Genomic DNA, 26,699 nt, shown 5'->3' on the forward strand with positions numbered 1-26,699 from the left:
AAGGTAGCATAAAATTTTAAGGAATATCTGGGAAACTAGTTCCATAACATAGAGTTGTCTCACTAAAAATAAGAATCATTCATGAAATGTTATAGTAATTATTTTTGTGATAATACAGAGTCAAAACAGCAAAATCCAATTAAATTGAATTTAAAGTGGCCATCCACTAACAAAGAAATTGCAAATAAGGAATTAATGGAAGATTATTAATAGAACCAATTGCCATTATTTTATTGTCAATATAAAAATCTGCCTGCTGGTGTCATATATATATATGCATGCATATAGGCACAAATTTTATATAATAAGTACATGAGTATTTTCCCAGTTTTATTGAGGTATAATTGACATGTAACATTGTTTAAGGCATACAACAAAATGATTTAATGTATGTATGTATTGTGAAATGATTACCACAATAAGTTTAATTAACCATCCTTCACCTCACCTAATTACCATTTTTTTTCCTTATGAGAACTTTTAGCAATTTTCAAATATACAATATAGTATTGTTAACTATAGTCACCATGCTGGCCTATACACCGAATTACATCTCCAGAACTTTTTTATCTTGTAATTGAACGTACCTTTCACCCAGTCCCCTACCCCTAAATCCCCAGCCCTGACAATCACAAATCTGATTCGTTTCTATGAGTTTTATTTTTTTTTTGACTCTACATAGAAGTAAGATCATACAGTGTTTGTCTTTTAATGTCTGACTTACTTCACTTAGTGTAATGACCTCAAGGTCCATCTGTGTTGTTGCAAATGGCAGGATTTCCCATTTTTTAATGGCTAAAAAGTATTTCATTGTGTGTGTATTATAATCCAATTAATTATTAATAGTATTAAAATTATTTCTATACCCTAGTACCGGAATAAATTTGTGGAATCAGGTAATATTTTATTACTCTCTTGAAAATGTTAAGCTTGAGTAATTCTAGAAACATTCCTAATAGGCACTGAAGGCTAACCATGGAAATAAAATTAACCTCTTAAAACAGTTCCAAATGTGCAGATATCAACAGAACATTGCCTTTGGTTACTTTGATTTTATACCATGTTGAAATATGATCTAGTGAGGTATAAACAGTTTCATTTAAAAGTTAACATACATTTGATTAGTGCTGTAGGAAAGATCTTTACCTTTATTCAAAGGTTACTACAAAGCTTACAAAGCATAACGAGTTACTAAACATCTTATAACTCAGGTGTTATGGACATTCTTAAATATTTTTAAAATATTGACCAGTATAAGAAATTAGATGGTTACAGTGCTATCAAAAACAGGTGTACATATGGAAAATGTGAACCCTAGAATTTCTCTATGGTTCTTTTTTTATAGTCTCTATTTCATTGTTGAGATTACCTTGTTTGTTAAGTCATTGTCATATTTTCCTTTTAGTCTGTTAAACATGGTTTCTTTGAATTCTTTGAACATTTTTATAATAGCTGATTTGAGGTCTTTGCTAAATACATTTGGCCTACTCAGACTCTTTCTATTTACTGCTCTTTTTCTTGAATATGGACTACACTTTCCTGTTTTTCTCTGCATGTCTCGTGAGTTTTTGTTGAAAACTGTCCAATATATTTTTGATAATATGTTATAGAAACTCTTGTTCTGGATTTTTCCACCAAGGAGGGTAGTGGTGGTAGTGGTGATGGTTTTTTAGTAATCTGCCTGCACTTAATCTGTGGGGTCTCTTTCCCTGGTAGTTTGTACATTACTATTATTTTTATTTTTTTAGGCTGGTTTCCTAGGGTTTGCACCTGTGTCTGTACAGATTAGGGGTCAATGATAGGTCAGAGGTTGTGCTTAAACACCTCTCCAGCCTATAAGGCTTCTGCCCTCTGCCAGTGGATTTGTGTTGATTTGGAAGTACATTTAAAATTCAGTTTTCAAGTCTGCCTCACCTTTTGCTTTCCATCAGGCCCTCATGGGTCTCCCTTGCATGTTCATTTAGCCTCCCAATCAGCCAAGGCTATGTGGAGAACTTATCTAGGTGCCTCTGTCATTTCCAGGATCTTTCTGAAATTTCTAAATTTCTGACCAGTCTTCCAGTCTACAGCTCAGGCCAACCAAAACTTCAGCCTGAAGCTAGCATAGCTGCTGACTTTCCCTGTATGTTTCTTACCATATTTGTTACTTTTTCTGACACTATTCTGTGGGTTTTTCACCCTTTGCTCCAAATCCCATTAACCTCTTCCAGCAGTTAAGTTGCTGTTTTTCACAGCCAGCCCTTTCCTCAAAGAACTTCCATACTAACTGAGCAAAGGGCAGGGGTGATGAGAGTGACTTCAGGCAGACACCGCAGATCCCCACTGTTGTTAACCAAGATTCAGCTGGTTTTCATGAATAAACACTTCGCAACGTGTTTGCCTGTGTTTGACCCCTAGCACGGTTGTGTTTGATGATTGTGTTCTTTATTACAGTTGTTTATTGAGGAGTGGATTTGCCAGCCTCTCCCCTGCCATGGTCAAGAAAATTCAGTCTCTGGTTTAATTTTAAAGGAGAAAAAGTAGTTTTAAGTATTTAAAGGAAATATGATTGTTATAGGTCAGGATTTACTTACTATTGAAATTAAGCATTGAAACATCTTAGCCTAGGATAGCTAGGTTTAGATTTTTTTCATTCTAGAAACTACTTTGTATAGCATCTGGCCCCAACATGTGTATGTAGACTTATGCCTACCGTTCCTCCTACCATTATTGCAGCCCGTATTCTAGTCTTATGGAACTATTTAAATTCCCCTAGTGGCACATGCTTGATCTAACTTTCTGGCAGTTGCAAGTGCAGTATATCCTCTTCTGATCAACTATTGCTGTATTGTATTAGGCTATACTTGAAGCATCTTCCCTTCCAGAACTTAACTTGAACCTCTCAAAATAATTGATACTCTGGTACCAATATCAAAACTTTTTATATCTCTATTTATAGTACTTATGTGTTAAAATCAGTATTGTATATTTTTCTGACTACAAATGAAATAAGATCACACTATGAAAAATTTGCATGTAAAGAAGATTATAGATATAGAAAAATTATTACTCAATCCTGGTTACATTTAGGTGTATTTCTTTTCCAATCTTTTTAATAGGCATTGTCTTCTTATACAATAGAAACCATGTAGTATAAAAAATTTTGTGTAAACTGCTCTTCATATGCTATTAAAACACTCATTCTGCATTATATTTTATCATAAATGTCTACCACTGTATGTATCTAAATATAAAGTGATCCTCAAAACAAAATAATACTCAGTTTTCCCAAAAAGAATCTCTCGCTCTCTTACACACTTCTAGAGAAATAGATGAAATAGTCAAAGGTCAGATGTTTACTCTTTTTATTTATAGATATTATTATATTGCAAGATATGTATTTGTTATTATCTAAATCTGTTTGACTTCTGACTTTGGATAGCAAGTATAGACAGCAGGCTTATCTTTTTCCCAGTCTTACTGCAAAATCAAGTCATTTTGATTTCTGAATTCAGATAGTGAGGGCTCACATAGCAAAAATACATTGGTTTTTTTTTTTTCACTTACATTTTATGAAAACCAAAAATTTATTACTACTAGAGTCACTTTTTAAAGCCATTTATAGCTCAGAATTGAGATGTGATACTTTTAGAATATATATATAATGTGATTGCTGAAAATTTTATCCCAAGCCCCAATTACTACCATTCCTTCTAATACTAAGATAACTGTGTCCTGACCCTCCTTCATCTTGTACATATATACTTGTAAATGATACAAAATAAGTACTTTGCTGCTTTTTAAAAAGTATTATTTTTTCAAAACCTTTACCAAATAGGCCATATTCTGGGCCACAAAACACACCTTAATGAATTTAGAAAGATTAGAGTTATATAAAGTATCCTCTCAGACCACAATAGAATTAAACTATAAATCAATAACAAAGAGAGCTGGAAAATCCCAAAATATTTATAGATGGGTCAAACAAGAAGTCTCAGGAGACATTTTAAAATACTTTGCACTAAATGAAAATGCATCTTATCAGAATTGAAGAGATGTAGTGAAAGCATGCTTAGAGGGAAATTTTTAGCATTGAATGCATATATTAGAAAAGAAGAGAGATGTAAAATCAGTAATATAAGCTACTACCTTAGGAAACTAGAAAAACGAGAGCAAATTAGATCTAAAGTCAGCAGAGAAAAAGATAATAAAGATTAGAGCAGAAATGAATGTAATTGAAAACAGGAAAACCATAGAGAAAAATCAGTGAAACCAAAAGCTGGTTCTTTGAAGGTCAGTAAAATTGATAAACCTCTGGTCAAGCTAACTAAGAAAAAAAAAAAGACAAGCAAATTACTAATGTTAGATATGAGAGAAGGACCATCACTACTGATCCCATGGACAGTAAAAGGATAATATTGGAGTATTATGAATAACTCTATGCCCACAAATTTGATAACTTAGATGAAATTCCTTGAAAGACACAATCTACCAAAACTCACACAAAGAAAAATAGATATCTGAATAGGTTTTTATTTATTAAAGAAGTTAAGTCGATAATGAATAGTCTTCCAAAACAGCAAGCATCAGGCCTAGTTGGTTGTACTGATGATATCTACCATTTAAGGAAAAAAAGACATCAATTCCCTACAATCTGTTCCAGATTATAAATCAGAGGGAACACTTCTTAATTCATTCTGTGAGGCCAGCAGCATGTAATTTAAGATGCTGAACCAGTCTTCTCATTTCCCAATCTAAAGTAAAAAAGAAAATTTTTAAATAAAAATCATATGAAATCAGAAAAATAAAATTCATTCTGTGATATTCTAGTACTTGCCATGGTAGAAACATTGCATACATGCTTTCATAATACTTTCCAAAATCCATAATAAACGTGGGTAGTTGGTCATTGGATCTTTCCTACAGAGCCTGGACTTGGCCTCAGAATTGTGCTTTTTACACAGCACTCTGAGAAGCTGTTACCAGTTAGTCAGTATAAGAGAAGAAACTCATCTGCCATTTATGTCCATTACAGTTCTTGTAAATAGAACGCACAATTTTGACTCTTAAGTTTGTTAGCATCTAAGCCAGGGCTTTGAATAGGATCATTTCATTATTTCCTTTTCTTTTTTTTTTTTTAAGGATTGTCTGTTTATATCATTCGGTCACTTAAGTTTTGTGATCTTAAATGTATCGATTTGTATGAGCTCTTCAGTACTCAGGATATTACTTGACATTTATAGTTATTTGAGTGGGGGTTTAACATGCTTCATGAGTAGAAGAACAGACAGATGGACAGATGGATGGAAGGAAATGAAAGAAGGAAGGACATATTTAGGACAGTAGAATTAGGTTTTTCTAATCATCTACTTGAGATTTAGTTAGTTGGTGGAGAAAGTGGAAAGGAAGAGGTGGCATTGAGCAAAAGGAAAGACTATTTACGGTCACTGGCAATCCAAGAGTCTTAGAGACCTTATCTCCATACTGCCTTAGGATGTAAGATATTTGATGTATTCTTAAAAGGCTTGTGACAGAGAATACAATATATGATGATAGGTAATATCTAATGAAGAGGACCTAATTAGACATATTAATCCTGGTTTTGAAAGTTTGGTTTATAATAATTAAATAGTGGTTCTGAATACCATTTTAATGTTCTTGTTTTAAAAGTCTCAGCAGTTGATTTTTATTCAGTTTAGCGTTATTTGTATTTTCTTTGGCTTTTAATGTTGAAGGTTATCCTAGTAAGTAAAAGATGTTATAGTAGTAAAGAAGGAAGTTAAATGTCTTTTGAACATAATTCAGTATATAAATGAAAAATTTGTGTTTCAGTAGTACTTTCAAAGTGTTTTGCTTTTAGTTTGAAATGCATTATGTATTAATCAAAGTATATATACAGATATAAATTTGAACCTGAGAATAAAGTTTTTCATTTATTTCACTGAAACACTAAATGAGTAAAATTGTGATTACAAGTATCAAATATGGAGTTTTAGTAATATTAAGATATTAAGTCCCATTTAAAGCCATGCATATTATTATATTTTAAAGCTATTTCTGTAGAAACAATGTGTATTAATTACCAATTCAAAATGTAGAGTTTTCCTCCATAGGTTTTCTTGGTTTAAAATATAAGTATTGGAGATTATGAATAAGCTGAATACTAATAATCCGTGCTTATCAGTTGCTCCTTTTTAAAAAGTTAGATAGTTCCTTTCCCAGTTTTAGCACTGGCTCAGAGAATAACCTTGGGAAAATATCTAACCATCTCGAGTCTCCTTTTCTTTATAAAAATAAAATAATGCTTTATGGTCTTCTAACTATTAAAAAAAAATAGGAAGAGCTATGTATAAAGACTGTAAGGTCTGAGCTTTCAGATGATGGCCCAAAGTCCTAGATGTTGAGAATGAAAATAATGATGATTATTTAGGTTCAAAACATCATTTGGGTAACAGCAGCACAGTTGGCAGTTGTCATAAGAAGAATACCACGATCCAGACCCCTGTAATCAGACTGTATATATAAAGGAAAATGATGACCAAAAAATATTTTTATACCAAAAATTCTGTTTGGAGGGATTCATAAAGTAAATGTGTTTCCTTAGTAAGATTTAAAGCATTCCCCCCAAATTCTTTTAACCTCAGCTTATAAGATTTTTATTATAGTTCTGTATATTATGTCCTCACGAGATAGTAAATTAAAGATTTACCATCTAAAACAAGTTGTTTAGTATTTTAATAACTGGAATTGAATCTAATTTGATCTAATAAAAATATAAACCTTAGACTTATGTGGAATTATGGAAACATAATTTAGAAACTAGTCTTTGGTGTTTTAACTAACAAATTACCATTTTCTAGTGAGTTACCTAAAGGCTAATAAAACTCATCCTGAAACAAATATCAATGAATATTATTCATTTTATGGGGGTGGCAGAGGCATGTGCTATTACCTATTTTATGAGTCTTAATGGTAACTTAGTGGTTATTAACAGTCAACTTCTGTATTCTTCTTATGACTGCAGTGTTATCTTTAAAAAATAAATGTCTTCAAAAAAAATTAATGTCTTCATCTTAATATACATGCTATAAGGACACATCCTATTATCAGTCCATTTCTTGTCATTTCTTAATAGCAGCACATCCGCTTTCTTTGCCTCTTAGATGGTGGTCCTGTGCTCTCTACTCTTCATTTTCATATCCTCTCATAGCAGCTTAATTTACTTCCTAGTTTTGGTTACCATGTATACACTGGTAATACCAAATCTGTATTTCCAGTTCAGAGCTCTGATCTGACCTGAATTCATATATTGCGGCGCCTACTGAACTTCTCTATTTGCATTTGTGCCTGTGAGATACCCTTGTATCATGAACAAGCTAATATTCTCCCCTTTCCTACTCTCTGAATCACCCAAATTTGTTCCTCTTCCAATGTTCCCTGTTTCATTAAATGCATCTGTATGCCCAAGCTAGAAACTTAAAGATTTATTCTTGACTCCTTCCCTATCTCACTTCCCACATCTAGTTAATCACCAAGTCCTATTATCATTTCTAAGTTCTCAGAATCATTTCAGTCATTCTACATCTCTCTGTCCTCTTCTCCCACCAGGGCAATTACAGTAGACTTCTGTTTCTAGTCTTATTGCAATTCGTTCTCCACAGTTCAACCTGAGAATTTTTTTCTGAAACATAAACCTGATAATGCCAACTCTCTTACTTAAAACTGTTCAGGAATTTTCTTTTGCTCTTGAGGTAAAAATGCAGTCTCCTTAACATAACATAAAAAAATCCTTCATTATTGACCTCTGCATCCCTCATTTCCTCAGTACCTTTTCTTTTTAACAATATGACTCAACAATACTGATCTTTCTTTTATTCGTGTAGAATTCCAGCTTCTGCCTGGTGTTTTTTCTTCTGCCTGGAACATTCTTCCTCAACCCATCAGTTAACCCCTTCACCTGGATAATTTCCTTTTAATCCTTACATATAGTTTTAAACATTCAACACTCTGAGGAAGAACTTCCTTTACTCCTAGATTTGGTATCATCAACAAGGCTACATAAACCTCTAATACAGCATATCTCAAAGTGTGATCCATGGATCTCTAGGAGTCTCTGAGGCCTTGTTGGGGAGGTCTGTGAGTTGAAAGTATTTCCACCTTAATATTAAAATATTATTTGCCTTTTTTACCATGAAGCATGATGGATAAAGTTGCTGGCATCTTATCACAGATCAAGGAAATGAAACCAAATTATATTAATAGTCATTGTATTCTTCACCACGCACCCACAATTAAAAAAAAAAGCCAGTTTCAACTTAAGATTGTTGGTGAGGAAGCAATAAAAATTATAAATTGTATTAAACTTAACTCTTGAGTAATTGTCTTTTTAATATATCACGTGATGAAATGGGAACTACGCAAAAAGCACACCAAAGCATGATGGCATGATTATCCAGCTATTACCTATTTAGCCAGACAACAGAGATTTGCCAAAAAATGTAAAACAATGTCACTTTTCTCAGTATGTTTTTGTCTTGGAAAATATAATTCTTTTTCCAAAAATGCTGTTTATGTTAGCCTATGATTTTATTATTGCTGTTTTTATGAATACATATTTTAAAATTTACTCAACTGTAATTTTTATATAGTAAATATCAATTGATATAACCCTCATAAACAAAAGTTCTTTGACATCGTCAGTAACTTTTAAAGAGTAGAAAGGAATTCTAAGACCAAAAAGTTTGAAAACCCCTGCTCTCATACTTTGTATTTTCCTTATTCTGTTTGTGGTTTGTCTTTCCCCTTAGACCACATTGTAAACACTGCGAAGATAAGATCCACATCTGCCTTGTGGGTAACTCAGCTCCAAGCATAGTGCCAACACATATAAGGTCCCCAATAGATACTTGTTAAATTAATGAATTCAACAACATTTGTTCATTATTATCTTGCATATTGTTGAAAATGTGAGTCTAGAGCTAAGAAAAAAAAATTTAAATCAGAAAGTAGATACAGAAATATCTACATTTGTGGATTGTTTTTGTTAGAAGTACATGATATCATCTGGATACATAGAACATCACCTGAATCAGTCTGGAGAAAAATTGTAAAGTAGAAAGAGAGAAGGAAAAAGAGAACCCTTAATTATGGAACTTAAGGGAATGCTTATGTATAACAGGAATGAAAAGGAAGGTATAATGAATGTAAGAGTTCAGGAGGATAATCATTAATTGGATATAAAATGAGAGGATATTCTTCGGAGGTTTATAGAGTAATGATACCCTTAAGCATGATAGCAAGTGAAAAGGTTAAGATAGGATAATGTCTTTAGGGAAATTCAGGAGTTTTCCCCAAGTGACTAAAACACATGTATTATTTTGTACTTGTAAGTGTATAGAGTAAATTTTTTTTATTACCTTGAATCACCTAAATAAGAATTTAACTGAATTTATTTTGCTAATACAACAACATTAATTAAATTAGAGGATGGAGAGATAGTAGCAACTGGCTAAAGTCAAGGAACAGAAGATGTATGTATATGCATAGAATTGAGTGGGTTGAAGAGTAAGTTGCGTTGTTTGTGCGAAACTTTATTTTTTTAAGCTCTTTATTGGAGTATAATTGCTTTACACTGTTGTGCCAATTTCTGCTGTACAACAAAGTGAATCAGCTGTATTTATACATATATTCCCATATCCCCTCCCTCCTGTGACGCCTTCTCACCCTCCCTATCCCACTGTGCTGCAACTTTAAATCATCTCCTTATCCCCAGGAAAATCACTTTCTTAATAAAATCTCCTGTTTAGTACTTCTCCAAAAGAAATGCTTTACTTGAAAGCTTTGTTCTTATTCCCTGCTCATTTGTAGATAAGTCTTTCTGTTCCATAATTTTTAAAATCACTCATTACACTCAAAGAATGAATTTTCCATTAGTTAATGCCATCTTTCCTAGTTAACTAGAACAACTTGGTTTTTTGATGTTAAACCTTGGAAAACATTTACTAATTTTATATGGAGTGTTCGAGTGCGATGATACTTATGTTTTCTTTGACTTTTTTTTTCTTAAATCACTTGCATTTTGATAAATATAACTCATTCTTTGTCACAGCATTTTGATATGAAAGTGTCAAAATATTGCTGCAATAACTGTCGTGGTTAAGGATAATACTCTGCAGATTTTAGATTTTAACTGTTTATGTTATACATCACAATAATGATTTTCAGAGATTTCGGATAAAATACATTTCATGCTAGAGCATATTGAACATAGTTTGATTCTTCATTGTCTTATATAGAAGTATCATAGCCTGTTATTAAAAGAGAAAGTCAGTTAAGACAAATTTTAACTGGTGGAATGCTTAATCTTCAATTTGCACTATAAATTTTATTTTCTTACATTCAATTCCTTTTCATATGTTAAGAATTCCTGAAAAATGTTTATAAGAGTCAAATGGATTTATGTGAGAAAGTTGGACAGTTATAAGAGGTCTTTTATTCCCATTCCCTTCAAAGATAAAAAAAAATTCTTAATTATACCTCATATTTTAATCAACATTAGTGATAATGTGTTTCCAGTATGTTATACATGTTCTTTAATAATTATAAAGTTGAGTACACAGTTTAATTTTAGCTTCACAATTACATGCCCAGTAAGTATGAAACTGGGAGGTTGAAAATTCACTCTTTTAGTAGGCTTAATGAATTTTATCTTTGTCTTAATTGTACTAACACTGATAACTAAGCTCCTTATCATGGCATTATTTTAATTTTCCAGTTATTTTTATCAAAACAATGGATAGGGACTTCCCTGGCAGTCTGGTGGTTAAGACTTCGCCTTCCAATGCAGGGGGTGAGTGTTCGATCCTTGGTCAGGGAGCTAAGATCCCACATGTCTTGCAGCCAAAAAACAAACAAACAAAAACCATAAAACAGAAACAATATTGTAAAAAATTCAATAAAGACTTTCCACATCAAAAAAAATCTTAAAAACATGCAGTAAGTTGTGTAATTGCTGATGGTATATGCAGGGGACAACAAGCGTCCCAGTTTTTAAATACCTTCATCTGGTGTTATTTAACAGTTTCCCTACTTTGCTTACACTCTCATTCTTTTGAGAAGGCATATTTGTAACATGTTTGAAAGCACGTTTAAGAGGGAAAAAACAAAAATATGGATAAATTTGAAGACTGCTGTTAATTAAGTGAAACAAAGAAAGGAGGTATAAAGCTCTTCGGAGAACTAGTACTTAGGCCTAGACAGGATCTATAGTGAAGGTTAGTGTCTTTTGGTGTTCTAAACTTTCTACCATGAAGCTTGTGGGGAAGCTTCTATTTAAACAGGTAAAATAAGATGCTAAAACTCTGTAAACAATAAACAGCCACCTTCTTGGGTTTCAGCCCACTCCCTCCTGACCTTCTGTTTCACCAGGCGGCAGCTATTGTAGCCACAGCCTGCTGGTCACTGGAGCTCATTGCTTTCCTTCGCTGATTCTCACCCATTCTCTGTGCATCACTTGGCCCATGGACACTGCCTACCTACGGATCTGCCCAAGTCAGAGCTGGAGTCTTTAGATTAGTCACAGTATTACACAGAATTCTGAAATGTTTCCCTGCAGCAAATTTAACAACACATTCTTACTAAGTGTATTCTTACTATACTGATAATAGCCAAATTAGTGATATTGAGTAACTGTATATGGAGGAGTGAATAGATACTTCAGTTCCCAAATCATATATTATTTATGATTTTTTTTTGAAATAGTAGTCTTCATGTAGTACTGCATGTGCATTGTGTGTATTCCCCATTCTCACTCAGTTCAGCTCTACCTAGAGAAAGGAATATGAAAATAATTCATCACATTTTATTTATATAGCAGTTACCTAAATTATATTCCTGCTGTGTAAATTTAAGGACAGTAGCTTTGCCTTATAACTGTTATCATCAATACCTACAGAATACCTGGCATACAAATAAGTACGCAGTATATATTTGAATAAATGAAAGAAAAATATGGAAACAATTGAGTAATCTAAGACAGAAAGTATGAGAGCAATTGCTTTACTTCTGGAGAATATTTTAAAATTAAGAGAGTGGCCTTAACATGACCAGAGATGAAATGTGAACCTCAGGTGGAAACCTTTGAAATATGTAAGTTGTTAAAGAACCTTAGCCAGCTGGATTCTTTTCTACCTCAGTTTTCTAAAGCAGTGGTTTTTAGCCTTCAAAGAGACAATGTTACCTGTGTTAATTTTTATCTAAGCCAACAGCAATAGAGGTCACAGCATAGAACTTTTAAACTATAAATATCAGTGTAGAGTAGTAAGGTATTTCAGAATGACATTGTCTACCTCACTCAACCTCTAAGCCATTAGGCAATGTTTATTTGCTCTAAGAACCATTTAAAAGGAAAAGCCTATTCCTCCCAAGATCTCTGTACTGTTATGGATTAACTATAGATTGAATACATATTCTCAAAGGTAGAAACTATTTTGAAAACCTGGGAAAGTCTATATGTTTGACAGAATTCACAGTAAGTTAATCTAAGTAAATTAATCTACTCTATCATAAAATCACAAGAGAACTTGTGTCTGTGTCTAAAGGCTAGGTTTTCTTTAGGCTTTAATAGTAGTTGAGAACTTTAAAAAAGGGTTAGAGAATTCTAAAAGAATTAATAATAATAATTTTATTAATAATTTTATAATTTTCCAAACCATGTACTAGTATATAAAGCTTCATGAGGACAGAGGGTCAAACTCTATTATTTTCTGCTATAATTTGGGGGCTTAACACAGCTTGCACATAAAGGAACACAGTAAATCGGTGAATGGATGAATTCTGTTAGAAGGGACTATAAAATTAATTTTAACCAAAACCCCAAATAGCGCCAATCTCATGATTAAGTAACTGTGACTTTAGAACAAAGATGACTTGACTGAGGTTAGAAACAGGGAAAATTAGTACTCTGTCTCCTTTATTTTCTTTTTATTCCTGGAATATCTTTTCAGTTCTGTGTACCATTGAGAATGGTGATATTGGCCCAAAATATTTAGAGTAGGATAGAGCCATAAATACAACAGATTATGGGTGATCCCCAAGGAGAAAAACAAAGGGTTAAAATGTTAGAAGTAGACTAAGAAAAGGTTCTAAAAAGGGGGTGCGGGTTTTGGGGAGGGGAGACACTTTATATCTTCAGAAAACATATTTTCCTGAAGATAAAAACAAATAATTCCAGAAACAGGCAAATTTTTTGTAGGGGCAGAGTCCTATATATCTATAAAAATGATTAATGGTCATGATGAATATTTCTGGTGCCAAGAAAAAATAATGTTCATTAAGTCATTTTTAAGAAGACAGGTAAGAATATATTAACTCTTAAATGATTTCCATTACATGTAAAATGTATTCTCACTCAAGCACCAGACCCTTGCCTTTAAAGAATCATGCCCTATCACAGAATTTTGAGTTGTTAAAAAATACTGAAGTGTAGGTTACCAACAAATTGTTTATTTCGTAAATAAAAGGTGAGAAAGTTGAAATAAACAGTATTTTAAAGTATCACTTAGGACAAGATCATGAGTGAATATAAATCTGCATTTCAATTTATTTATAATTTTGAATTTTTCCAGTTTCTTGCCAGATCTGATTTAGTTTTTTTGTTGTTTGTTTTTTTGTTTGTTTTCCTTCAGTCTAGCTAAAAAAAGTTGTTCTTACTAGGAATAGAAGTGTCAGATCTGTTGTTTTGTTTGTAATTCCCTTGCATTTGCATTTTTAGATTATCTTCAACCTTTAAGTTTCTTTGCCAGGAATCTTGATAAGCTGATCTTTCATGAGGCTTAGTTTAATTAAAACCAATAATTCTATCTATTGACTTACCTGGGAACAAGGAAGTTCATTATGTTGTGGTATGCTGCTAGGGAACAAATAGTAGGGTTATGCCACTGATATTCCTCCATGTTTTGGAACACCCTCTCATCTCTCAGGTAACCCTACACAAAAACAGGAAGCTTGACCACCAGATACAGGGATTCTGTTGGGGAGTGTGTATTAGTCAGTGTTCTCCAGAGGAATAGAACCATTATAATGTGTGGGTGTGTGTAAAGAGATAGAGATTTATTTTAAGGAATTGACTCACATGATTGTAGGGGCTGGCAGGTTCAAAATCTGCAGGGAAGGACAGCAGGCTCAAGACCCAGGGAAGAGGTGATATTGCACCTTGAGTCTAAAAGTAATCTTGAGGCAGAATTCCCTCTTCCTCAGATGACCTCAGTCTTTTTTCTGGTAAGATTACTAATCAGTTAACCAAGATGGGAAGATTATCTGGGTGGGCCTAATCTAATAACATGAGCCATTAAAAACACAGAACTTTTTAGAAATACAACAGAAGAGGAGGGGGAAAGAGGGTATCAAGGAGATTTGAAGCATAAGAAGGATGCAGCATGCTGTTGTTGGCTTTGAAAATGGGGTGGGCCACGAGCCATGGTATAGAGGTGGCCTCTAGAGGCTGAGCAGACAGCCAGCAAGAAAACAGGGCTCTCAGTCCTACATCCACATGGAACTGTTTTCGGCCAACAACCTGAATGAGCCTGGATGTGGATTCTCCCCTCACAAAACTTAAATAAGGAGCCTAGGCTTGCTGAAACCTTGACTTCAGCTTTATTACATCCAGAGCAGAGTACCAGCCGAGCATGCCGGAACTTCTAACCTACAGAATTAGGTTGTATTTTAAAGTTAACTTTGTGGTAGTTTATTACATAGTAGTAGAAAACAAATACATATGATTAGCTTGTTTGAAAATGAAGAACTGCATTTATGGTATATATTTCCGTAGCATATTTATTTTATGCATGGACAACTGTTAAGTTGTATCCAAACTGCTACTTCCTTCTGTGCTAGACATAATTGTTAAAAACTCAGGCTGCTGAAATCACTTACAAGCAAATGACGGATGATGTGTTATTTAACTTCTCTAAGCCTCATTCCCCTCATCTATATTGCTGATATAGTGGCCATTGTAATATGATTACACAATGATCACCATGATGGCAACACAAAGAATGTTGTCAATAAGAGCAGGAATCTGGGCATTCATGTGAAGCTGTTGCAGGAAACTGATCCCACGAGAGACCAAGCATCACACTCAGAGGGTTGGAGAACTCAGGTTTATTGATCCGGCGGACCCAGATGAGCTAACGCTCCAAAATTCTGGGCCCCATTTCAAGGGAATCTTTTCCTTATATAGGTTAAGGCATATAGCTATAATTGGCACAGACTGATTGGTTGGTTTAAACAAGGCTCTAGTTGAGTTTGGCACAAACTGATTGGTTACATAATTACTATAGGTTACTGGCCAGTTACAGAGCACTGGAGTTGCTATGGGTTACACGCGGGCAGAGGGGTTTCCAAACAGAAACTTGCATGAGCAGGAGCAGGACATTCCATACTTATCAGAACATCTTAAGGTTACAGTTGATTATTAGGTCATCTTGTTCTTATCACAGCAGAGCAAGCAGATTTTACAGAAACAGAGCTAGCATAAAGTTATAAACTTCCTTCATCAAAGCCATGGCTGAGATCTTTTCACTTCATTCTTCATACCCTTCTCTGTCCTCTGGGTTATCCTTTCAGTTTTTTCCAGATGTTTTGCTTAAAAGCTAGATATCCATGCCTTTCTCACAAATCCCCTATCTCCAGTCTCAAAAGTTTCCCAGAGAAGTTCTGTAAAATAAGTAATACATAATTTAAAAGGGAGTTTGTCAACAAAATAAATTTGGACATTAAAATTAAATTGAGTTTCTTAATTATAGAGCTATTATATGGTTACATGGCTGTAGCTCTTCAAAGAGAGTATATTTTCAACATTCATTAACCTATTGACAAAGCATCATCTTATAAGACTATTTCGTGAAATTCCACTTTGGGAAAAAATGTCCCTTCCAATATAAATCATTAACTCCATGAGCTAACACTTTTCTTCTCTTTTCCTTGTTAAAGCCTGACTTCATCTACTTAGTGCAGATTATTCAGCCTATAAACAACCTTTACTCACACACTTATTCTCCCTCCAATACATTTGTTGTTCTTTACTACCAAAATATGGAGGGGAAGCTGTTGTCTGGCTTTACACATTGCCATCAAAATCAGTAATCTTTAGCAGTCATTTCAGGGATTTGTGACACGTATGGAAATGAAATAGATTATGTGAAATGCTAAGAACGAATCGATAAATAAATGATAATAAACCAAGTCATCGGAGTCAGAAGTTTTCTATTTTAACTTTTTCCTGCTGTCCCTTGAAGAATCTATGATTGAGACAAGAGGGTAGGTAGAACTAATGATTTTTATGTGATCCGAGGTATCTAGTAATAAATTTTACCTACTTGTTTGTCCTCTATCAGCCCTAAAAGTTGGCTTTAGAAAATTTTCTTATATGTATGACTGTCATGAATTTAAAGTGACAGTGCTGTTTTACATATTGACTCTCAGAAATGCATTTTTCTTGTTTTTTCTTTTCAAAAAGATATGATATGGGCATCTGATTTTCCCGTTCCTCTACATCAAACCAGCAGGGGTAATCAATAAGGCCTAGATTATTGATTTCAACCATTTTAACCGTAGAACCTTTTTCTTCAGAGGAAGTATTTCATGGTATGGTCAAAGGATATAGAAGTTGTAGCTTCCTGGATATCTCCCATATCTGCTTTTGTTGGCTCTTGAATGGACTCCGGAAAATACCTACAGCTTTGTAGAGGGCACTTTGAAAAACTGATGTAAACTGCATACTTGGGTAAATATTGCCAGATTTTCTTATGTAACAAGCAAAAAATTTTACTTAGAGTTTACAGCTCCCTCTTAATATGTCTTGAGGAGTTCAAGATGCTGTTGTTGACACTGGCAGCATGCCAGACAGAGAATTTTGTAGGAAATAAAATCCTGTATTTCCTTATTAAACTCCTTAACCAACAGGATGAGAATTGAGGGGGAGAGAGTAAAGAAATATGATCTTTACTATAATTGTTTTGGAAAAGAGAACAAAGACAGTATTGAGTAAAAACCAACATAGGAAATTTAAATAGAAAATTATCATTTGACCAGCCTATTTTTGCATATAAGATTTTTTTCTTAACACTTTTGAAAAACTGTCAGATGATGTTAGAAGACTGTGAATTCTTAAGTTTTAAAAATGTTTTCAAATAATACAATTTTAAGATGCTCTGCATAAATCTGTCTAAAGAAGCAAAGTAAAAATTTACTGAGGAATGTAAGTGAACATTTGAAAGAGGCATTAAAATGTAGAGGAAACATAACAAACTTTGTAGGCAAGCTTTGTTTTCTAATCAGTGTGTTTTATCACTTTACAGAATGTAAATGAGGAAAGTGTATATATGCTGAAATTAGGAACCAGTGTAACTATTTCAATTAGCTGTTCTTTAGAAAATCATTTGTTTCCTGACTAATCAAACTGTTGACCTGTTATATAGATTTTCCTGATTAGAAAAACTAATTTTTTCTAAATATTTGCCTTACCAACATTAGTAAATTCAGCCATTCCTTTTTGTTTTGTTTCTCATAAGGTATAATGACTTTTTTCCCCCTCAATCTCTTTGGAATCACATTTTACATGTCCAAAGGAAAAAAAAAGAAAAATATAAAAAAGGTTTTCAAATATAGGACTTATATACAGCCTAGTGCACATTTAGAAAAGTGTGTTCAAATACCCCAGAGTTGTCTCCAGAGAACACTAACATGTTCCAACAGTGCTGCTGTAGACCACAGACTTTATTACAATTGTTTAATGAAGTTACAACTCCTACATCGCATTTCTTTTAAACATTCTTAATGGTGGTACGTTGTCTATTGTGGTTGCGTTTGATGTTCAGTTTTAGAGAAATGTTTCAGTAGAAAATGTTATAACTGTAATAAGTCCTAGGTTGCTATGGGATGAGGGATAAAGCATGAAAAGAATAATCTGAGAAGGGCTGAGAGTTATAGGTGTCTTGGAAGGGAATTTAAAGAGCACATCCTAACAAAGAGTGCTAAACATTAACTCAGAGAGGAGTTCACAAATACTACTTTATTAATCTAGCTCTTATCCTGACTGTGTATGTAAATACTAAGTACTCTAAACTGAAGTGAAAAATAATTATACTTTAATAGTATAGTTCATGGATATAGGACCATGTCTATTTCAGTCATCAAAGTCCAGAAATTTTTTGTAGGCAACTGAGGCAGCTTTCTGGAAAGAAGGAGGAGACAGAAGAATATCTCCTTGGTAACTTTTCTGTTCCCATGAAGGCCAACTGTGCTTCTTAAAGATGAATTCCATAAGATATCTTTTCATATTTAAAGTAAATTTGCCTTTTACTTAAGCTGGTTTAAGTGGTTTTCTGTTCCTTGCCACTAAACTATACCAGACCAAGACAGTGATTCTATAAAACTTTGTCTTCATCATCACTGCCTATACATGGAAACTCAAATGGTCCAAGCAGAGTTTGTGAACACTCCAAATTATAGCAAAATATGATTTGTGTATCACATGTGTATTGTTTTCTAGGGGGAAAGGCCATAGATTTCATCAGATACTCAAAGAAGTTTGTTACCCAAAAAGATTAAGAACTACTGGTAGAGAGCCTCATGCAGAGGCATCCTAAGTGACAGAGTCCCTTTCCATTTTGCCTCCATGTTGAGGCAGTGGAAGACTTTGGTTCATCATTGTTGCATCTGACAGTGCCATAATTATGGCAGTTTTTATCCTATATATGGCACATTGAAAAAGGTGCCACTTAGAGCTTTGCTGCTGTTACATGTCTGTTAACAAACTGACAGAATAGATTTTCATGAAGTTTGGACCTCAGGAAAATTCACTAGGTAGTAATTTTTCAAGAAGTCTTAGTTTTTATTTATTTGATTATTTTCAATGGGACACTGATATAGACAGGTTTCAAATCAGTAAGAGGGTGGTATTTTATTCTGTCAAGAACTGATCTAGAATTTTAGAGTTAGAATGGCCTTTCATTTTCCAGATGAGGAAATTGAGATGCCTAAGGTCACTTGGTAGTAAAGCACAAGTGAAGATAGAGTTCTGTTGATTATCTGTAGCAAACTTTTTTCTTTTTAATTTAAATTAAAATTTTTTTTTATTTAATTTATTTATTTAGGCTGCATTGGGTCTTCGTTGCTGCGTGCGGGCTGTCTCTTGTTGTGGTGTGCAGGGGCTACTCTTTGTTGCACTGCACAGGCTTCTCATTGAGGTGGCTTCTCTTGTGGCTGGGCACGGGCTGTAGGCCTGCGGGCTTCAGTATTTGTGACACACGGGCACAGTAGTTGTGGCTCGTAGGCTCTAGAGGGCAGGCTCAGTAGTTGTGGTGCATGGGCTTAGTTGCTTCACGGCATGTGGGATCTTCCTGGACCAGGGGTCAAACCAGTGTCTCCTGCATTGGCAGGTGGATTCTTAACCACAGCGCCACCAGGGAAGTTCCTGTACCAAACTTTTGATAATTATTACTTTCTTATTCCTTGTCCCCATCTATGATGTGTAGTTAATTCATTTAATCTTTATACAACACTATGAAGAAAGTGTTATTACTGGCACTTTAGTAACTATTTCTTCTGGGGAAATTTTCTTAGGGAAATTACATTGTGAATGTTCTGTTAAAATATGTAAGTCAGTTTGAAAAATAGTGCCATATACATATATGTACTTATTCATGGTAGTGGAGTTAGATTTCAAGTCTTGGGTAAATCAATGAAAGAGCCATTTCAGGTAATATTTTTCTTCTCTGTTTTCTAGGAAATGTGTTTAGAGACTTCTTTGTTTACTTGTTTTTAAAATTCAAAGTTTTAAAAATGTTAAGGGCAAAAAGAGCAAAAAATTGTCACTCTGGACTTAAAATTACAATACTGTGAAATCAGTTACTGGATATTTCAAAAGGCACTTTATGAGTTTCACAGATTTTATGGAAAGTCCGCACCTACTTGGAAACATGTACCTTTGCACTTAGTATGCTTTCTGACTGGAATGACAGTCACCTACCTCAACAGTCCTTCCCTTTGTTCTTCACTCCCACTTTTCCATTTTCTCCTGGGAGAAGCGGGCTTATCCTGCAGGTCCCAGCTATGGATTTCCCTTCTCTTCTACCAGTGTTCTACTCCTATAACATTTTATACACTCCTTTACTATGCAATCACTGCATTGTTTTCATGTTGTATTTGCATGTGTCTTCTTCACTGAACCTGAATTACTTGAGAATCTCAAGCTCCTAACCAGAGGTCGACAGATACAATAAGTATTCAGTAAATATGTGTCTTTATAGTTATGTATACATTTAAAGTTTTTTTTTAAATGATACTAAAGGTATTCGGATTTTTTGTGGAAGATTTAGATGAATAATTTCAAATTAAAATAACTTCTAAGCTTAGGTAATCTTAACTGTATATTTATGATTATAGCTATTTAATATAAACTTTAAAATCACCTTCCAAAATCTAATCTTATTTCTGATTTTAGAACCTTGAGGCTTCAGACTTACACCTTTCCACATCAAAAATTAGAGCATGTGATCTGACAAAGATTTTGTTTTGTTTTTGTATTCTGTGAGTGAAACGTATTCTGAAATATAATTTGGATGCCAGGATACTGGAATTTCCAGATCCTTCAGCTTTAATGAGGAAAAGTAGTTTGTTGGTACTATTGAGGGGAAAAAAGAAATCAAGACCCTATTAAACTGTTTAAGTATTTCTTTTGCTAAATGAATTATTCTTCCTTTGCTTAAGCCAATGTTTTGAATTCCAGATACCTAACCACCATGTTAATCATCATTTAACTTGCAAATAACGTTTTCCCCCAAGGAAATTTATGAGAATTTGCATAAATAGTAATGTTTGTTGCTTAAATTTGAAGTATTGGTGCTTCAAATACAGAATTACTGGTATCAGGATTTAGTTGTTACCAATAAAAATCATCTTGATGTGACAGTAGTCCTTGTAAGTTTAGTTTATTTTGGAATATAGGATTACAAATCCCGTAAGAATTTATTAAGAGTAAACCTGAGAGAGACCAGGATAGCTCTACATAATATTAATATAAAAGACTTGCTTATTTCTCTTGCAGAAAAATTTGAAATAGTGATTAAAATGAGAAAATCGGGTAATTCATTGTCATTTTAGTCATATCTATATTTGATGTTTTAACTGTTTGCAGAACTTTTCTGTAGTGTCCATATTTCATAAAGGATATAACTGCCTTATAAAAACAGACTGAATTTTAAAAATATTATTTATGCAGAAAATAAAATGTGTAAAGAATAATATGCAGCCAGAGGTGAGCTTAATATAAACGGTACCTACTGAGAATACCCATATACTTGTTACATATAAGCCACAAATTTAGCTCATAATCAACATGGGTTCCCTAGAAAGGAAATGCACCATTCCTTCAAAATAACTTTCTTTCCACTTGACAGCTTTTATCTAAGTGAAATGGTTAAGTTTAGTTCCATTGACACTTAACCATTTTAGGGGGTCCATAAATAGAATTTAGAGAGCCCATGGACTTGAATGAGAAAATATTAATCTTTATTTTCACTTATATCAAATTAAAATTTAGCATTTCCTTCTTTTATTAATGTAGACAGCAAAATCCAGTGTCTATGACTTTGTCACTTAAAGAAATCAGAGATATTTAGATATCATAATGTCGTTGCTATATATATCTCAGAATATTACTTATTCTCCTCACTGCTTTGAAATTTTCTTAAATATTAGATTCCCTGCTGAATCCTCATTGTTTAATGTATTACTAAAGAAACATATTACTGTGTCATAACTTTTTAAAAATAATATTTTGATAATTGTATTTCAGTATATGACTTCAGTATATTCCTTTATAATTTAGTTTATTTTATTCATTTAAAAGTATTATTTTGAAAAAATACCCATATACTTCACCAGATTGCTATAGGGGTTCATGGTCCAAAAATATTTAAGCAGTTCTGACTTAGAGGAAGAAACTACACATGGTATATGATTATAGATTCTTCCTTTCAGAATTCATATGTTCATTCAATAATTGGATCATTTGATTTTTCAGAATAATTATGTTAATTAAAGCTGTAATTATCTCTTGCAGAGAAGCCAATATTTGCTTGAAAACATTATTTAGGAACAATGAGCATGCATTTCCAGGTAGCTCCTCTTATCTTGTGTTATTACAACTAGTACTACTCTGTAGTTTTTAATTTTTTAATAATTTAATGAAGAATTGATTCTAAAGTTAAGTTCCCATGTAATATACATTGCATATATTAATGTGTAAGTAAAGTCTGTCACTTAAGGTTGGCTCTCTGGCCCTTTTTGATTAAGAAACTTCAAAGTCATTTGATAGATTACTCAGAGGCTATTTTTGCTCTTAGCACACCTAATACATTCACATAAGTATTTTCATGTCTGTGAACAATAATGAAATACTCCTTCTACTATTTATTTAAATATCCTTTTATAATTATTGATTCTTGTCACAGGCTGATTTTATGCTGACCACCTGGACTAAATTAATTTTATCTGTTTAGGTATTTCCTTTGAAAGTTAACTAGAATATGGCTAGCAGGATATTCTAACTAATATTTCAAACTTGAACACAATAATTTCTTTTTAATGTTGGATAAATCTTAAAAACACCAAAGAACTGGTAGGGCCAAAATGCAAATGCTATGAGGAACCTGGAAAGGGAGGCAGAGCACAAAGCTTCTTTTGCCTTGAGGGCATTTTACCAAACTGCAACTTCAACTTTGGTTTTTATATTCCACTGATTGGAGCTTCAACCCTAAGAACTACTTTCTCAGTTTAAGGGTGAACCAGAATAAATCTACCCCATTCACCCACAGCATGACAGACTCTGACAAGTTGAAACTACAGGACATCCCACATGCAAACTCCTAGTCTAAATTCATATCACCAGGGTAGTCCAAAAAACTTTCAACCCTGAATTTATTTGATTGAAAGTGGTAGTATCCAAGATTGCCTGACAGAGCAAAAATGAATACTTCTGCTCAAAGAATCTTCATAAATAACTATTAAAGAAAAGCAGTTCAGGGACTTCCTAGGTAGCGCAGTGGTTAAGAATCCACCTGCCAATGCAGGGGATATGGGTTCGATCCCTGCTCCAGGAGACCCACATACAGAGCAACTGCCCGTGTGCCACAACTACTGAGCACTCTAGAACCCACGGGCCACAACTGTTGAGCCTTTGTGCCACAGCTGCTGAAGCCCACGCAATTACTGAAGCCTGTGCACTTAGAGCCCATGCTCCGCAACAAGAGAAGCCACCAAAATGAGGAGCCTGCACACCACAATGAAGGATGGCAACGAAGACCCAACACAGCCAATAAATAAATAAATAAATAAATAAATAAAAGCTATGTCATTAAAAAAAAAACAGTTCACAGTAAGAAGTAATTGCTAAGCATATGTGGAAGTAAGGAACCATGATCTAAAACTAGCAGACATCAAGAGTAGATCTTTAAAGCCCTCAGATACTAGAATTATGAGTCACCGTTTATAAAATAAATTATATTTTAAAAAGAAAAGAATTGCTTGAAAGTTTCTGCAAGGACTAGAAACTTTAAGGACCTACAAGCCGTTTGGAAAGCCAAAATTAAAAAGAAAACTTCTAGAGATGAAAAATAAAATAATTAAAATAACTGTGTGTGTGACATGGATTAAAGAGGAAATTATTGAACTGAGTGAGACAGAGTAAATGAAGTTATCCACAATGCCATATACAGACAGGGAAATTTTTTTAAAAAGTTAAAATGGTTAAAGGCATGGAAGATACAATAAGGTTTAACTTTTTAGGAGCTGCAGAAGGAGAGGAAAGAATGGGAGAGAAAACTCTTACTAAAAGAAATTCTAGATATGTATTTCAAGCAGAGAGAAAATGATCCCAGATGGAAAGTCTGAAGTGAAAGAAGGAATGAAGAACAAACAGAAAAAGGTAAATATGGACAAACATTTTATAAAACAGAATATACAAAAAGACTAACATAACCACACAACAGAATTGTGGTTTGTGTGGTTTGAGAGAAGGCTAACATTATTCAATAGCTAAGTATACATTTTTCTAAAAGAACAAGCTATAAAATTTCAAATTAGTAAAATGAAACAGTATGGAGTTATTAAAATTTAAAAGGAAAAATCTAAAACCAGTTCTCAACCTTGGCTTACACAGTACATTCACTTGGGACGCTTTTAAAAACCCTAATGCCCAGACTCCATCCTAAGACCAGTTAAATCGGAATCCTTAAGTAATTTTGAAGCTCCCAGGGTGATTCTAAGGAAAGCAAGGAGGGGAGGAAAAGAAACAGAACAAATACAGCAGATAGAAAGTGCAAGGTAGGATACTATATATAAATCAAAATATGTTAGTAAATCACATAAAAAGAAAATGATCTAAATATGTAGGTAAAAAACAGATTGTGAGACTGGATTTTAAAATCCAGTTTATATTGCTTATGGGAGACATATCCAAAATATAAGACTGTAGAATAAATATAATTTCTAGAGATAAAGTATATTTCTCATAATAATAGAAGGTGTGATTTAACAGGAGACTATGTGTTTAATTTGTATGTGCCTAATAGTATAGCTTCAATATACATAAAGCAAAAATTGACAGACAAACCTGCAGTTGTTTTGGGGAGGTTTGTTTTTTTCTCCCCAATATTAAAGTTTGAGAAGTTTCAAAACTCTAAGGGAGATTATGTTTGTTACCAAGATTCATTAACAGTTAATATTTTGTTGCATTTGTTCCATAACTCTTTGTACACACACACACACTCTCTCTCTCATTTACTTCAATCTTAATTACGTTAGCATGTATCACCAAAGATTGGGGACATTTGCCTGTGTAACCACAATACAATTGTTTTCACACTCAGGAAATTTAACATTGATACAGTTACATAATGTTTACATAGTTCACATTTGAATTTTCCAGATCGTTCTAATAATGTTCTTTATAACTGGGTTGGTAGTTTGATTCAAGATCTAATCAAATATTATATATTGGATTTAGTTGAATATCTCTTAGGCTTCATTAATCTAGAAAATTCCCCATGATTGGATCCACGTTAATCATTTTTGATAGATATGGAGGTATAGATGATACTGTGTTCTCAATATATCATTAAGAGGGCACATGTCAGTTTGTCCCATTATCATTCATGTTAAGTTTCATCATTTGACTAAATCAGTAACCACCAGATTTCTTCATTGTAAAGGTACCTTTAATCTGTAATCTCTTGGGTTATATGTGAAGACTGAGAGAATTTCCTGTCCCTTGACAACTTTCACTGTAGCTTTAACATCCATTAATGGTCTTGCCTGAATCAAGGTATTTTTTGGTTTGGTTTGGTTTAGTTTTTACTGTAATAGTTGGAAAACAGTGATTTTTCTGTCTCTAGCTTGCTTAAACATTCATTGGTTGGTATTCTTATGTAAAGAAGAACTTTCCCTTTCCCCCCCCTTTTTTTTTCCAAGCTCTTTATTGGAGTATAATTGCTTTACACTGTTGTACCAGTTTCTGCTGTACAACAAAGTGAATCAGCTGTGTTTATACATATATCTCCATATCCTTTCCCTTCCGTGGCTCCTTCCCACCCTCCCTATCCCACCCCTCTAAGTCATCACCTATCATCGAGTTGATCTCCCTGTGTTATGCAGCAACTTCCCACAAGCTATCTGTTTTACACTTGGTAGTGTATATATGTCCATGCTACTCTCTCACTTCGTCCCAGTTTCCCTTTGCCCCCCACCAGTGTCCTCAAGTGTGTTCTCTACATCTGCATCTTTATTCTTGCCCTGTCACTGGGTTCATCAGTACCATTTTAGATTCCATATATATATGAGTTAGCATATGCTATTTGTTTTTCTTTTTCTGGCTTACTTCACTCTGTATGACAGACTCTAGGTCCATCCGCCTCACTACAAATAACTCAGTTTCATTCCTTTTTACAGCTGAGTAATATCCCATTGTATATGTGTGCCACATCTTTATCCATTCATCTCTTGATGGACATTTAGGGTGCTTCCATGTCCTGGCTATTGTAAATAGTGCTGCAGTGAACATTGTGGTGCATGTTTCTTTTTGGATTATGGTTTTCTCTGGGTATATGCCCAGTAGTGGTATTGTTGGGTCATATGGTAGTTCTATTTTTAGTTTTTTAAGGAACCTCCATACTGTTTTCCACAGTGGCTGTACCAATTTACATTCCCACCAACAGTGCAGGAGGGTTCCCTTTTCTCCACACCCTCTCCAGCATTTATTGTTTCTAGATTTTCTGACGATGGCCATTCTGATCAACGTGAGGTTATACTTCATTGTGACTTTGACTTGCATTTCTCTAATGATTAGTGATGTTGAGCATCTTTTCATGTGTTTGTTAGCCATCTGCATGTCTTTGTAGAACTGTCTGTTTAGGTCTTCTGCTCATTTTTGGATTGGGTTATTTGCTTTTTTGATATTGAGCTGCATGAGCTGCTTGTACATTTTGGAGACTAATCCTTTATCAGTTGCTTTGTTGACAAATATTTTCTCCCATTCTGAGGGTTGTCTTCTTGTCTTGTTTATGGTTTCTTTTGCTGTGCAAAAGTTTTTAGTTTTGTTAGGTCCCATTTGTTTATTTTTTAATTTATTTCCATTATTCTAGGAGGTGGGTCAAAAAGGATCT

General features: G+C 33.8%; 1 protein-coding gene across 2 annotated transcripts in view; it reads left to right on the top strand.

The window, feature by feature from the left end:
• The window catches only part of BMT2 (base methyltransferase of 25S rRNA 2 homolog), an 83,016-nt gene that overhangs the window by 32,059 nt on the left and 24,258 nt on the right, over positions 1-26,699 (top strand). The gene's annotated exons all lie outside the window — the stretch shown is intronic.

Source organism: Hippopotamus amphibius, chromosome 4 (assembly GCF_030028045.1).
Source record: "Hippopotamus amphibius kiboko isolate mHipAmp2 chromosome 4, mHipAmp2.hap2, whole genome shotgun sequence".
NCBI lineage: Eukaryota > Metazoa > Chordata > Mammalia > Artiodactyla > Hippopotamidae > Hippopotamus > Hippopotamus amphibius.